Source organism: Bidens hawaiensis, unplaced genomic scaffold, assembly GCF_021521415.1.
Source record: "Bidens hawaiensis isolate Kalapana, Puna unplaced genomic scaffold, B.hawaiensis_p1.1 tig00008580_1, whole genome shotgun sequence".
Classification (NCBI taxonomy): Eukaryota; Viridiplantae; Streptophyta; class Magnoliopsida; order Asterales; family Asteraceae; genus Bidens; species Bidens hawaiensis.
Window position 1 is genome coordinate 491,329 of NW_027491619.1, and position 13,036 is coordinate 504,364.

Sequence of the window (13,036 nt, forward strand, 5' to 3'; positions counted from 1 at the left end):
TGCAATATCCGAAGATCATTCACGCACTGACAAGCTTTCATTTACATTTAAGATATACATAATTAACATACAAATCATACATGGCATACACTTACCATTTAAGGTAAGTGTATTAAATATGACATCGAGTATGCACACAGCTCCGAAAATATAACAAGGAATGGGGATAGAAACTTACCTGAACTCGATTACGTTCACCGTTAATTGTTATTCATTTCCTTAGCTGTGCGCGACTAACTATATAACAATTACACGTATCAATTAACTATCACTACTCATATCGCATTTCTAGTCTAGTTATAACCCTCAACGAACGGGAGTCCGGAGGGCAGCGCCCCTGGCATCGGGGTTCTACGGGAGGCAGCCCCTAGCGGGGTCCAAGGGGCAGAGCCCCTGCCTGGGGTCGAGCTGTCAGGTCAGCTCGGAAAATTTTATTTTCATTAATTGTCTTAACAAGCTTTCCATTAGAATTTTAAATTATTATCTAATTCGCTAACTCGTTTGCTATAACGAATGAAGCCTGATTCGTTAACTGATTCGTTATCTTTTATGATCTGATTCGGTATTTTGGTTCATTATCTTAACATAGTCTGGTTCGTTATCCTAGTTCGTCATCTTGTCATCGTCTGGTTCGTCATTCTGATTCATTATCTGAAAATGACTTGATTCGTTATCTTAATCGTAACGAATTGGCGAGTAACGAATCACCTGATTCGTTATCTAAACATAACGAATGGGTGAGTCACGAATCACTTGATTCGTTATCTGAACATAACGATTGGGTGAATAACGAATCACTTGATTCGTTATCTGAACTTAACGAATGGGCATAAGCATCAGTCTTATCCAGATCTTTGACTCAAGGGGTCAAAGTCAAAATCGTCAAGAACAACATACAGTCAACTCATACCGGATCTGCAATAAACCTTTGTTTCTTAACGAAACAACACGATTTAGGTATCAATGAACTCGTAATACCATTACCAACAAACCCTAACCATTCATTCATCCAAATATTCGTGTTTATATGGTGCGATTGATGCATCTATATTACGGGTTCCTTAAGTTAACAATTAGCCTATCAAACGTTAACGGATTTCAGTAGGATTTGTTGAGTTGGATTCGTTTTTAATATAATCAAACAAATTTATGATTTCTAGACGTAATCCGGACCTAAACGAACAAGTTCTCGATATAAACGTACTTTAAATGAGTTGGTTTACGAACACGGTCTAGTCTTGATGTTGTTTTGGTTCGTCACAACGTTCTAGCACCAACGGGTTCGGGTTTTCACCTTCGGATCTTGGCTCGGGTTATAGGATAGTGTTTGTGTGTATTTTTATGGTGTAGGCTATGGTGTAGAGATGGATAAAAATAGAAAAGATTAGGGTTTAAGGGGTATTTATACTCCCTTAAGCCCATTGACCTAAGGCTCATTCCATCTCTTATTTCATCTTCTAAAGTCCAAGTCCACTTTCTATTAGTTTATTTATCTATACCGATAAACGACACACTATAAAATAAACGAAACTTATTTTATTAATTCTTTTCGAAAACAGAATGTTACACGCACTTCTTATAGCAGCACCTTCTACTCAAGTTTTAATATTTGCAAGAGCCCGCACTTTTTGCTCCGTTTTTAATATTTCCAAAACTGTGTTCATGACCACACCTTTTGACTTTTATTTTCATTTTTTTTAATTTTAAGTAATTAAATAATACATAAATATATTTAGTTCCAATATAAATTTCCAAAAAACCCAATAAAATAATATACAAAAAAGTACATTTCATTGTACCACAAACATACAAAGATAGGGGACTTCATTCTTACAAATATAAAGTATACTAGTGTTTTAAGGGTGTTTTTTAGTCTTCATTCTTACAACCCGAACCGACATTTTCATTCTTGCAACCGAAACCAATGTGTCTTCATTCTTGCAACCGTCAGAACTGTAAAATCACCTAACAAAACATAAAGTTACATTAATAAAATGAAGCTTATATGATATATGCATGTGAGTTCTCTAAGAAAATGAACATGCTCGTGTTCGACCATGTATGAACATTAACAATATAAACAAACTGTTCAATGAACGAACATAAATGAGTTAAACTGTTTATGTTTGTTTATGGTTGTACAAAATGATGGCAAGAGATGAAGTAATAAAAAATAATTCATATCCTAATACAAATCTACTTAATCGCTAGTTTCCTTAGGTTTTGAATATATTGTATTCCTAAAATCCTATCCCAAATTTACTAGTTTCAGTATAGATATATCCTAATTCTTTAGACGATTAACATACTCATAGTCGTATATAAGTGAGTTTCTAGTTGATAAATAAACGCTAAATAGTAGAAGTTGGACTAACCTTTAAACGCCTTAACGGAGTACATGTCCAGCCCTCAAACATCAAACACTAAGTTGAAAAAACATTAAGTTAAAATTAATCATTAATTTATAAGTATGAAACTGTACGAATATGTTGGAAAACTGTCATAAACATTGAACATAAGCCACTTACTTTCAACACAAGTTGGGTAGATCACAATGAAGGTTGTACCTAACAAAATGGCAACAGTCTTTATACTAAGTTTTAAAACTAAATGTCTAAATTAAAATTAAACTTCAGTGATCAAAAGCAGTTACCAAGCAGCTCAAAGCATAGAATGGGTGCCTTATTATCTGTTCAAAAGATGCATGTAACAATGGATTATCTCAATGCAGGTGATTCTTCAACCTATATGAAGAAACAGAAGAAAAAAGTACACAAATTTAGTTCAGATGTTCAAGATCAAATATTTATATCACCTTAATTTCTCATTTTTGGGTATATAATTAGGCTTCAAATTAGGGTCAATTTTTGGTTCGGATCAGATTGCTTACCAATCTAAATGAAATTAGACGACTTAATGACCATCTTCCCTAATTCATATACTGTAATGCAATGTGTTAATGAAGACCACTTACAATATTTAAAGCCGCTTTAAAGTTTAAACACTCATGGAAGCAACAATTGAACCACTCGATTCAAAGATTTGTGCAGCTCCAAACTCAACAGCCGAGTCAGAAACTTAAAGATTCGTCTTCTCAGCCAGACACTTGCTGGATTTAAAACAAAATCAAAATATTTGAGTGCCAAGATACATCTGTTAAGTATATATAATCAAAATATTTGAATAATGATGAGTGAAAGTCAAATACTCATAAGAATCATAACTACCCAACAAATTATAACAAACCCAAAAACATAATGAAGTTGAAACAAAAGACTGAAAAGAGTACTTATTTTAGGGCATAAGACTCTGGGTCCTAATTTTGGTGAAAGGAGGAAGGAAAAAGCAATGTAAAAATTTTAGGGGGAAAGTGAAAATTTTAGAGGGAAATAATTGTGCTTACTATTTTCATTCTGTAGATTTAACCGCAACTTCTGCCATCCTTTTATTTAAAATTAAACCCTCTTAAAATTGGATGCCTCAACCGCACCTTCTACTATCAATTTTATATAAAATTAAAACTTTCTCAAAAGGTGCGATCAATATAACGAACCGCACCTCTGGTTTTCTTCCTCGCATCTTTTGCTCAGTTTTGTATTAGTGGAGGTTTCGTGTCTCAAACATGTCGACTTGTTTAAGACATGTTTTAATTCATGTCCTAACATGTTAAATACTTGTTAGCCTGTTATATAGCCTAAATTCATACTTCCCTAATTTCACTAATGTATGTCAGAATCCGATATTATATTTCTGGAGGATGTTATAATTTGTTTGTTTGATTTTTTGTTCAAGTATGTTATAGATTTGCGGTTTTTTGTTTCAAATATGTTATAAATTATTATATATATATTAAATAGAGGATTTGCTTTGTGAGTAGGTTTTACTATTCATTTTAAGTAGAAGTGTTTAAGCCTCATTTACAAGTAATATATTGGTCCATAATCTTGTATTACTCTTTTGTCAAGTTGAAAAGTGGAGGTACATGAGGCTTTGAATACGTTAAATTATTCAATTTTTTTAACTTTTTTTACATTTAAATAAACATTTACATGAAAATAACTTACTCTGGAACTAAAGATTATTTTGAACTTTATAATATTTATAGAAATACTTATTTTATGTAAATTTTACGAGTAAACATGCATGCGTGATTCGACTTGTTTTGGTGTGCTTTTTGTTTGGTTTTTAGTCCCGTCGTAACACACGGGTCGCAAAAACTAGTATATATTAAAAAGAGGAGTCGGTGATGTGAGCATAAACTACTATTCATCTCTGTTGGATATTATGATGCACGCCGTACAACTCACAATGCTTTGTACTCTCAATTGTTTGTCAGCTTCACGTTTCTTCCCCACTCCACCATCATATCATCAAGATGTCGTGCCCTTCTTGCATCATTGGTTCAGTCGAAGGAAAGTGGGAGATCAGAGACGACATCGCCATCCTCCACTCCCGATGTCGGTTCTCTCTGCTTGTCGCATCGTCTGCGATTTCACCTACATGCATCCTAATTAAATCTACGATTTCATTAAACTGATTTGAAGTTCGAAATCCCATGCTTTATGACGAATTCATTCAGAGTTCTAAGCATCGTTTTTGTTTGGCCCTATCCACGAGGCAGGTACTGAAAGTTGTATTTGTAGTTATATTTATGTTTTAAAATCATACGATTATGTTGGTAATGCTTATGTTTCAGTAGTAGCTAGAATAGTAGTTCTGCAGGATTTTTTTTTCTTTAGGTGATAATCGTGTACATTTTTGTTTATTTACCATGTGCCTACGAATATTGTAGTTTTATTTAGGGCTTTCCTTCATAACCTATGGATGTTTCTAACACATTAAAGGTTACCTTAGATGAACAAGGATGATTTTAGGTCGCTAAAAGTAGAAAGAAGTTAACGTTTCATTATTTTTAATATAATAGAAACAGTAGGGGTTGCTTGCTTTCAAATAAATTTGTGAGTTTAATTTTGCATAAAGATTGAAGTGCACTGGTTTGGGGAAAATATTGAATTAGTTACTTATCGCAGAGTTCCATTAATTGTAATCTGAAAGGGGATGGATTTTTTATTGGAGCTTGCATTGAATTTTTTAACGAGTCGAATCACAGCTTGGATTTTGTTGGTGACATGTTGGATTGCAGTTCATGTGTCATTGGTAACGGGTCAGATTGCATATGATAAGGTTATGGGTCAAATTGCACATGGTAATTAAGGTAACAACTCAGCTTGCAGGTTGCATTTGCAGCCTGCATTTTGTAATGGGTAGGATGGGAGATTGCACTTTGGATTTTCTTGATAATAGTGACCAGGATATTTCAAAAAGCTTATGCTGTGTTTTTTATGAATTGACTTTTTGCACAATAGTAAGCAACTTTTGTTACCGTTACCGAGTTTCCTGATGAGTTGATGACTTCATCAATCGAATTGGCTACTTTGTAACCGTGCTCAGTCACCACTTAAATGAGAAAGGTATGAATGATATTTAACTTCTGAAAGTCTAAGTACTTTAACATCCAGTTTATGTGCTTTACATATCATCTATCATTGAGACAACTCCTATGATGGTTGTTGGGGTTCCTGTTTATATTAAGACGCCACGTGATCCTCATTCCTAGAATAAAGGCGCCTCACGATCTTCAATCGTAGAACAGTTTTGGGCTCAACATTTAACTGAAGATGTCAAGAGGAGGTTATACAAGAACTGTTGCAACTCTAAGAGTGGCGTTTATCAAATATCAAGTTGCATTTTCTTTTTTTGCAACTTACATTTTAAACAATACGCACCGCAGCAACGCGCGAGTAAAAAGCCTAGTTAGGAATTAATAATAAGAATAATAAAATACCGGATTTTAGAAAAGACATATATTTTTAAATTATGTTGATTGATTTGATTTTAAAAAGATAAAAGGAAAACGTAGAATATGTGATACAGGATATCTCCTTATTTGAATATCAGATATTTAATATCTTTTATTATTCGTTTAAAATTCAAGTTTCCTAATATTTATCTTTCTTGTTTAGTAAGATAGTCTTTAGTATAAATTGGATGTTATGGTTTATTGTTTTAATTAGTTTTTTGATTAAGTTTATATAAAAGAACATTGTTCTTGGAACCTATGGTTCAGTTTATCAGTCTTTGATTAACTAAAGTGTCATGAGCCATTTGAATGCTTCCGTTCCTGCATCATTTGGTATCATAGCTTTTGGTTCTCAAATGGCTCGACGTGAGGAAGAATACTTGTTTGCTCGTAGATTCGCCGCCCGAGGCAACGACACAAGTATGGCTGATTCACGTGCCCACGGTAGATATTGGCATTCTACTAGCAGAGTCGCCGCGAGAGGCAGCAGTGGAATCCATCCCGACCTGCGGGATCTTGAAGAGATCAAACGACTCCGACAACGAGTTCATGATCTTGAAGAAATCAAACGACTCCGACAACGAGTACGTGATCTTGAGGAGATCAAACAGCTCCGAAAACGAGTCCGCGATCTCGAGTTACAACGGGAGATGCGCAAGGCGGAAACCGAGTCGAGCACCGTCGTCTGGGACGAAGGTGGCGACGGAGAGCAGCATCCGTTTGGCCGTCATCCACCCCGGTTCTATGAACCGATCTATCCAGAGTGTTTATTAGAAGACGGACCGAGGCTCGATGAAGAGGGGTCGAGGTTTGATGAAGACGAGGTTGATTTTGATGATGATAACTGTTTATTTGCGTATCCATCCGGTAGTGATTTTAGCTGGGATTCGCCACCCGTGTTTGATAACTACGATGAAGAGGAAGAATATATGGTGGTTCTAGATGGTGCGGCGGCTACTATCGGATCTCAAAGTCCGTCCACGATGATGCCTATGGTGTTGTCTGATATCAAGGGAATTCAAATAGTAGGTAATTTGACTTTTGCTCCGATTTTAGTGGAAACTCAAAATCAAAGTGAAAAAAGGATTTCGATAATTGGTGATAAGGATTCTGATGTGGGTTTGCATGTCAATAAAATTTGTTTAAATAATACACAAGATATGGTGAGGCATATTACTAAAGTTGCATACATGGAAATAAAATCTAGATTGCATGAAAGTTCTGTACGGGAATTATTAAATGTAGGGTGTAAGAATAAAGTTGGAGCAAAACCATGGATTCAATATGGGTTCATCACAATAAAAATAACGGAAGTGGGAGCTGAACTATTTGAGCGAGTAACGTCGGCGGTGGATAGGACGCGAATCCACACTCCCTTTGACCCGGGTGGTACAAGTTTAAAGTTGGGCAATGCACTCCATCACGTTGGAATGTTTAAGTGGGTCGTGATAATAATAAAAATAGATGAGAAGCGGGTTGATGTTCCGTTTGACCCTGGAGGCAAAACTCGAGGACGAGTTTTTTCGAAGACGGGGAGTATGATACAGGATATCTCCTTATTTGAATATCAGATATTTAATATCTTTTATTATTCGTTTAAAATTCAAGTTTCCTAATATTTATCTTTCTTGTTTAGTAAGATAGTCTTTAGTATAAATTAGATGTTATGGTTTATTGTTTTAATTAGTTTTTTGATTAAGTTTATATAAAAGAACATTGTTCTTGGAACCTATGGTTCAGTTTATCAGTCTTTGATTAACTAAAGTGTCATGAGCCATTTGAATGCTTCCGTTCCTGCATCAATATGTATGTGGTCCTAAATGTGTTAGGTTCAATTTGGATTTGCCCGTGATAATCAAATATTAGTCCAAATCAACAACTACATGTTAGCACATTGGAAAACCACATTGGTGAGTTTAAGGTACTATTATAGATCATTATCATGATTCACTATGCGGGATCTTGGAACTGATCATCCGTGTATCACTTAGTCGTATCAACTTTCAAATAAAGATTCATACACGAGTCAAGAATGATATTTTAATGGTCAAACGATAACTTATATACTTAATTTTGATCGGCTATGCACAAAGACGTAAAAAAGACAATGCAAAATATATAACTCGAAGAAAAATTGTGTTTTCCAAAAAAGTAATTTTATTTTATGAATATATAAACCTATAAGGATTATGGTGTCAAACAAATAAAATTGTTATAGCAAGCATACATATATTCATTAATGTTGTTATAAAGCAATATTTAATAAAGAGTATTAACAATCATAAGGTGCTAAAAAACTACTTACAATATCCACATTATAGATAACAAGTTAACACCATAAGCAATATACCATAAGCACCATGAGGGTAACACCACAAGAAAACTACTCAAATCAAACCAAAAAGAAATCAACCATTCCGAAATCACTAAACACGTTAACGACATTTGATCATACATGAGGGTAATGCATCACGGGTTGCATTTGAAAAACCGTGCTTTTTGGTACACTGTAAAAGTCATTTAAACCACCACCACCACCCATTCTAAACCCCACATTACCTCGGTATTGAGAAGTAAAGTTGTTACCATTTGTTTGGAGGAAAGTTGTAGATGCACCGTTGTTACCACCGCCACCACTAGGCTGATTCCACTGAAATTTACATTGCTCGGGTGATGATCTTTTGCATTTTGGCGAAGAAAGTTGACTTTCATTGACATTGACCGTTGTTATATCAAGAATACTTGCTCGACTTTTATCTTTTCCACCAGAAAGTTGCCGGATGAAATACTTTTGAGCATGGCTTGCCACTTGTTATGTATTAATTAAGACTTTTATGTTCGTTTCGAAAATTTTTGTTTCATTACACATATAGTATTCATTATGTCTTTAAACATGTTCCTTAGCAGGCTAACCTGTTACTAAGTAGGTTTGTGTTTGTGTTTGAAAAAAATGGCACGAATAGTTATCGCATTGTGTTCATGTTTAGTATCACAGGTCATCGTGTCTTATCTTGTCATGTCCGATATGTTATGACAGCCCTAGTCGGGGCCGCCCGAGCCACAACACATGCTTCACCATAGACTAACCGAAATATGTGCTCTCTAAATCCTTAGACCTATAGTAAGAATAATAATCAGAGTGCAATTTTAGTGAAGAGACTAATTGCTACCGTAGTGTGTTTTGTGAACCACTTTATAGTAAAGAGACTAATTGCTACCATACCTTTATATATGTGTGTTACTTAGCTTGGTAAAAGTATTGTGGCTTAATGGTAGAGAATTCACTTTACTAGTGAGCGATAGGAGGTTCAAACCTCACTATCACCAATTTATATGGGAGATATGAGCGATGACCCTGACTTGCCAGGGTTCGAGTCCTGATCTCACCCGGTTTTACCGGCTCTTCCCTGGCGTGCCATTTGGAGGGCGTGGGGGTCGGGTTTTATCTGGTGAATCCCTCAATAGGTGGACCACTAGAGGCTCTGTCCGTCTGGACTAGTGGCCGGCTCAGGCTACCTTTAGCCAATAGAGGTCGCGTACGAAGTACTCGGCGTTACTTAGTTGGTCGTTCAAAAAAAAGTAAATAAGAATTTAGTATTTATCAGTATCCACACTAATGTGGTTAAAGTAAAGAAGTTAATCTTTCATTTATAACTAGCTTTAGAGTTCATGTAACACACATGATAATCTAAGTAATTAAGTTACAAATAAATCAATACATAATGTATATAGAAAAATGTATTACATATATGTATGTATCATTTTATACATAAATTGATTTTATTTATATCACAAAATGAATTTTTTTTTCAAAAAAACTTAATAAATAAATAATGTACGCGCAAAAACATACCAAGAACACTCCATCTATTGAAAATTTATTCTTAGTATCACATATGTATAGTTGAAAGAAATTTGGTTATAAACCAATTTCGGAGATACTTTTCATGTAATAATAGTTTTGAGTTACACCATGAAATTTTTTTTGATAAGTTTGGGGGCTTCTCGACTTTGCTAATTGATAAAAAAAAATAACTACGGTTAACCCGTTCAATTTTGTGTTTGTTTTGCTTCACTTGAGCATAATTTTGTATAATATGCTTCACATACAATATTTTGATCACTATTAGAGGAAAAAGTCAATGTTGACCTGGAGGTGGCATGTCGGAAGTGTGTGCCATTTTATTTTAATTTTAATAGTCATGAGAAAAATATTCAACGTGCAAAATTCGAATCTTTTGACTATTTCAAAAAATGTCCTTAAAAATAAATTTGATACTCAATCACATTTAAAATTCTAACTTTCATTTGTTTTACATTTTCAAGACAAAACTTTGAACCCGTAACAAGTTTGACGATAAATCTATTTGCATTCTTAAATTTTTTTTTTAAAATACTCATATTACCTCTTTTTTACCCATGACAAATTTGAGCTAAATGTAGTTAATTTGTACCAAACGATTTATTTGCCAACTTTTAACCCGAAACAATCAAATTTTAGTTTCACAAAAAAACCCGAAACAATCATTGATAAATAAAAACCCCAAGTAACTAAATATGATAAAATTTATTATATTTGGAAGTGATTGTTATATATTATCCTTAAAATTTAATATATATGTGTATAGTTTACTAAATTAACCGAAAAATAAATAGATAGGTTTAAATCATATATTTATAATTTACAAATTTATATGACATTGTACAAAAAAACCAATAGATAAATGGATTTATTTTTAAAAATGGATCAACTTTTAAGCATATATTTATAATTTAATGTTAAAAAACTACTTCGTAAATTGAAAACATATAAAAGTTTTTTTTTTTTTTTTTACAATCTTCAATAATATACATAGTATAATATATTAATGATAAAATTTAAAATTATATTATTTTCAATATTTAACAAATATGGTTTGTTGTTGATTTTTGTATTTCAAAATATATTGTGAAATATATTCTAACAATGTATAGTAGTATAATATGTAATTATTTATTTGACCAAGTTACATAAATTTTCTTTTATGTTTGTACCATATTTTAATAGTTGTCATTTATCTTTAAAATTAACATAATTTGTACTTTACGGAAGAAGGGGGAGACGGGGGTGGGTTTGGTTAAGTTATTTAATTTGTTTTATTATTAGAATGTTTATAATTAAATAGGTAAATTGACGAATTTGCACTCATGTACAACACACATGACCTAACTTAACGAGAATAACTAACTGGGTTAGGCCAAAAGGACAAACGGTGTAACATTTTGAAACTTAAAGTACAAATTATATTACTTTTAAAGATAAATGATAACTACTGAAATTTGGTACAAACATATATAAAGGACAATTTCTGTAATTTTGTCTATTTATTTATCTATGACATATATTAGTTTTGGAGGGAAAAAATAGTAAGGATTAACCATAAACTGACACGTGTCACACTTTTTTTTGAAAGGCGTCAGAAATATATAAAAAAAATAAAACCACGACTAGCAAGAAACTAGACGGGGGAAACAAGGAAAGTGTTACACATACATCAGAGGGTTTAACAACCACGCCGTCCAAGAAACACGACATTTACTAGACCGACCACTATACCAAAGAAAAGATAATTGAACGATGTCATCAAAAAGACGCTCCTTACTTCCTTTTAATTTGAAGATGATGTCGTTTCTCAGCCTCCAAATATTCCACCAAGTGATAAAGATAATCAAACCCACTAACTCTTTCTTCTTTTCCACTAAGTGAGTCGAACTAAGCCAATTCATGAGAGGAGAAGGAGATCGATCCACCGGAAACCGAATATCCAACCAAGAGGCAATTTTGCTCAATATCTGAGAGATAGAAGGACAAACACCAAAATTATGACTAGCCGACTCCGGCCAAAGGTTACAAAACGGACACAGAACAGAGGGAATATCTATATTTCTGTCCACCAAATTACATCGGGTGGGGAGACAATCTATCAAAATCCTCCAAGCACAAATATTGATCTTTCTCGGAATGTGTTTATACCAAATTGTTTGAGAAACATTGGTTGGCAGAAAGTGTCCCTCCATCAACAATCTCATATCTTTTACTGAGAACCCTACCAGTCCATTACAAACTCATTGCCAACGATCCATACTATCCCCAAGGTGCACCTCAGAAATAGAATGTACCTATTCATCAAAGGAAGTCAATTCGACTCCACCTCTCAAAAGCCTTCGCCAACGCCACCCTTCCGAACCTAACCTTTACGCCACCGAGCATGATTTATTATTTTTCACGTTTATAAAAAAAGAAAGAAGATACAAATACCAGCAATTTGCAATAATTATATTGTATGTTGGGTCCCTTGCGTGAGAATAAAAATGTTTAAAAATGAAAGCTACATGACACAGGAAAGAAGTTAACAATGATGTCCTTACCGAGAAGGTGGAGAAAATATAATTGTTTTAATAATAAAATTAATGTAAGAGTGCTGAACGATTCCAAGTGAGTGATATTTAAAGTTTGACGTGACATAATTCGGGAGATGACTTTAGACTTTATTGTACAAGTAATTCATTTGATTCGTTCCAAGTCACATATCTTCATGTAAGTTTAAATAGTCATTTTATAATTTATACAAAAGCAACAGATATAAATGGTTAGTGACTCCAAACCATCTATAAAATGAAAAACAAATAATAACATGCAATTTTAAAACTTAAGCATAATAAGTGTGACCATTATCGATGCACAATCACTATTAATTATGTAATCAACTTTTTAAAGTAGAAGAATAGAAAAATTATCAAAATAAACATCTTTTGTAGAAAAAAAAAGAGACGAAAGTTAGTAATATAGACGTTAATAAAATATCCGGCTAATATGAATATACCTGACTGGATTTGCTCACAAACTCCTTGGGCGCCGCATGGCATGCATCAAGGGAGTCCAACATGTACGTCTTTATTTTAAATTGACTTGACACGTGCATGATAATCATCACATGTATCCTTGTTAAGCTAATTGGTTGCCTAAACTAGTAGAATAAGCAGTCTTGACAATTTCTTCGACCGACAGGGCTACAACGCAGCCCGGCAAGGCACCTTCTTAGAATCCTAGCCTACATGCTCCAAAAGGGTACCTTCCTGTTTCAGTAGGCTCTGACACGACGCCTTCCCATCCTGGTACATAAAATTGGATGAATT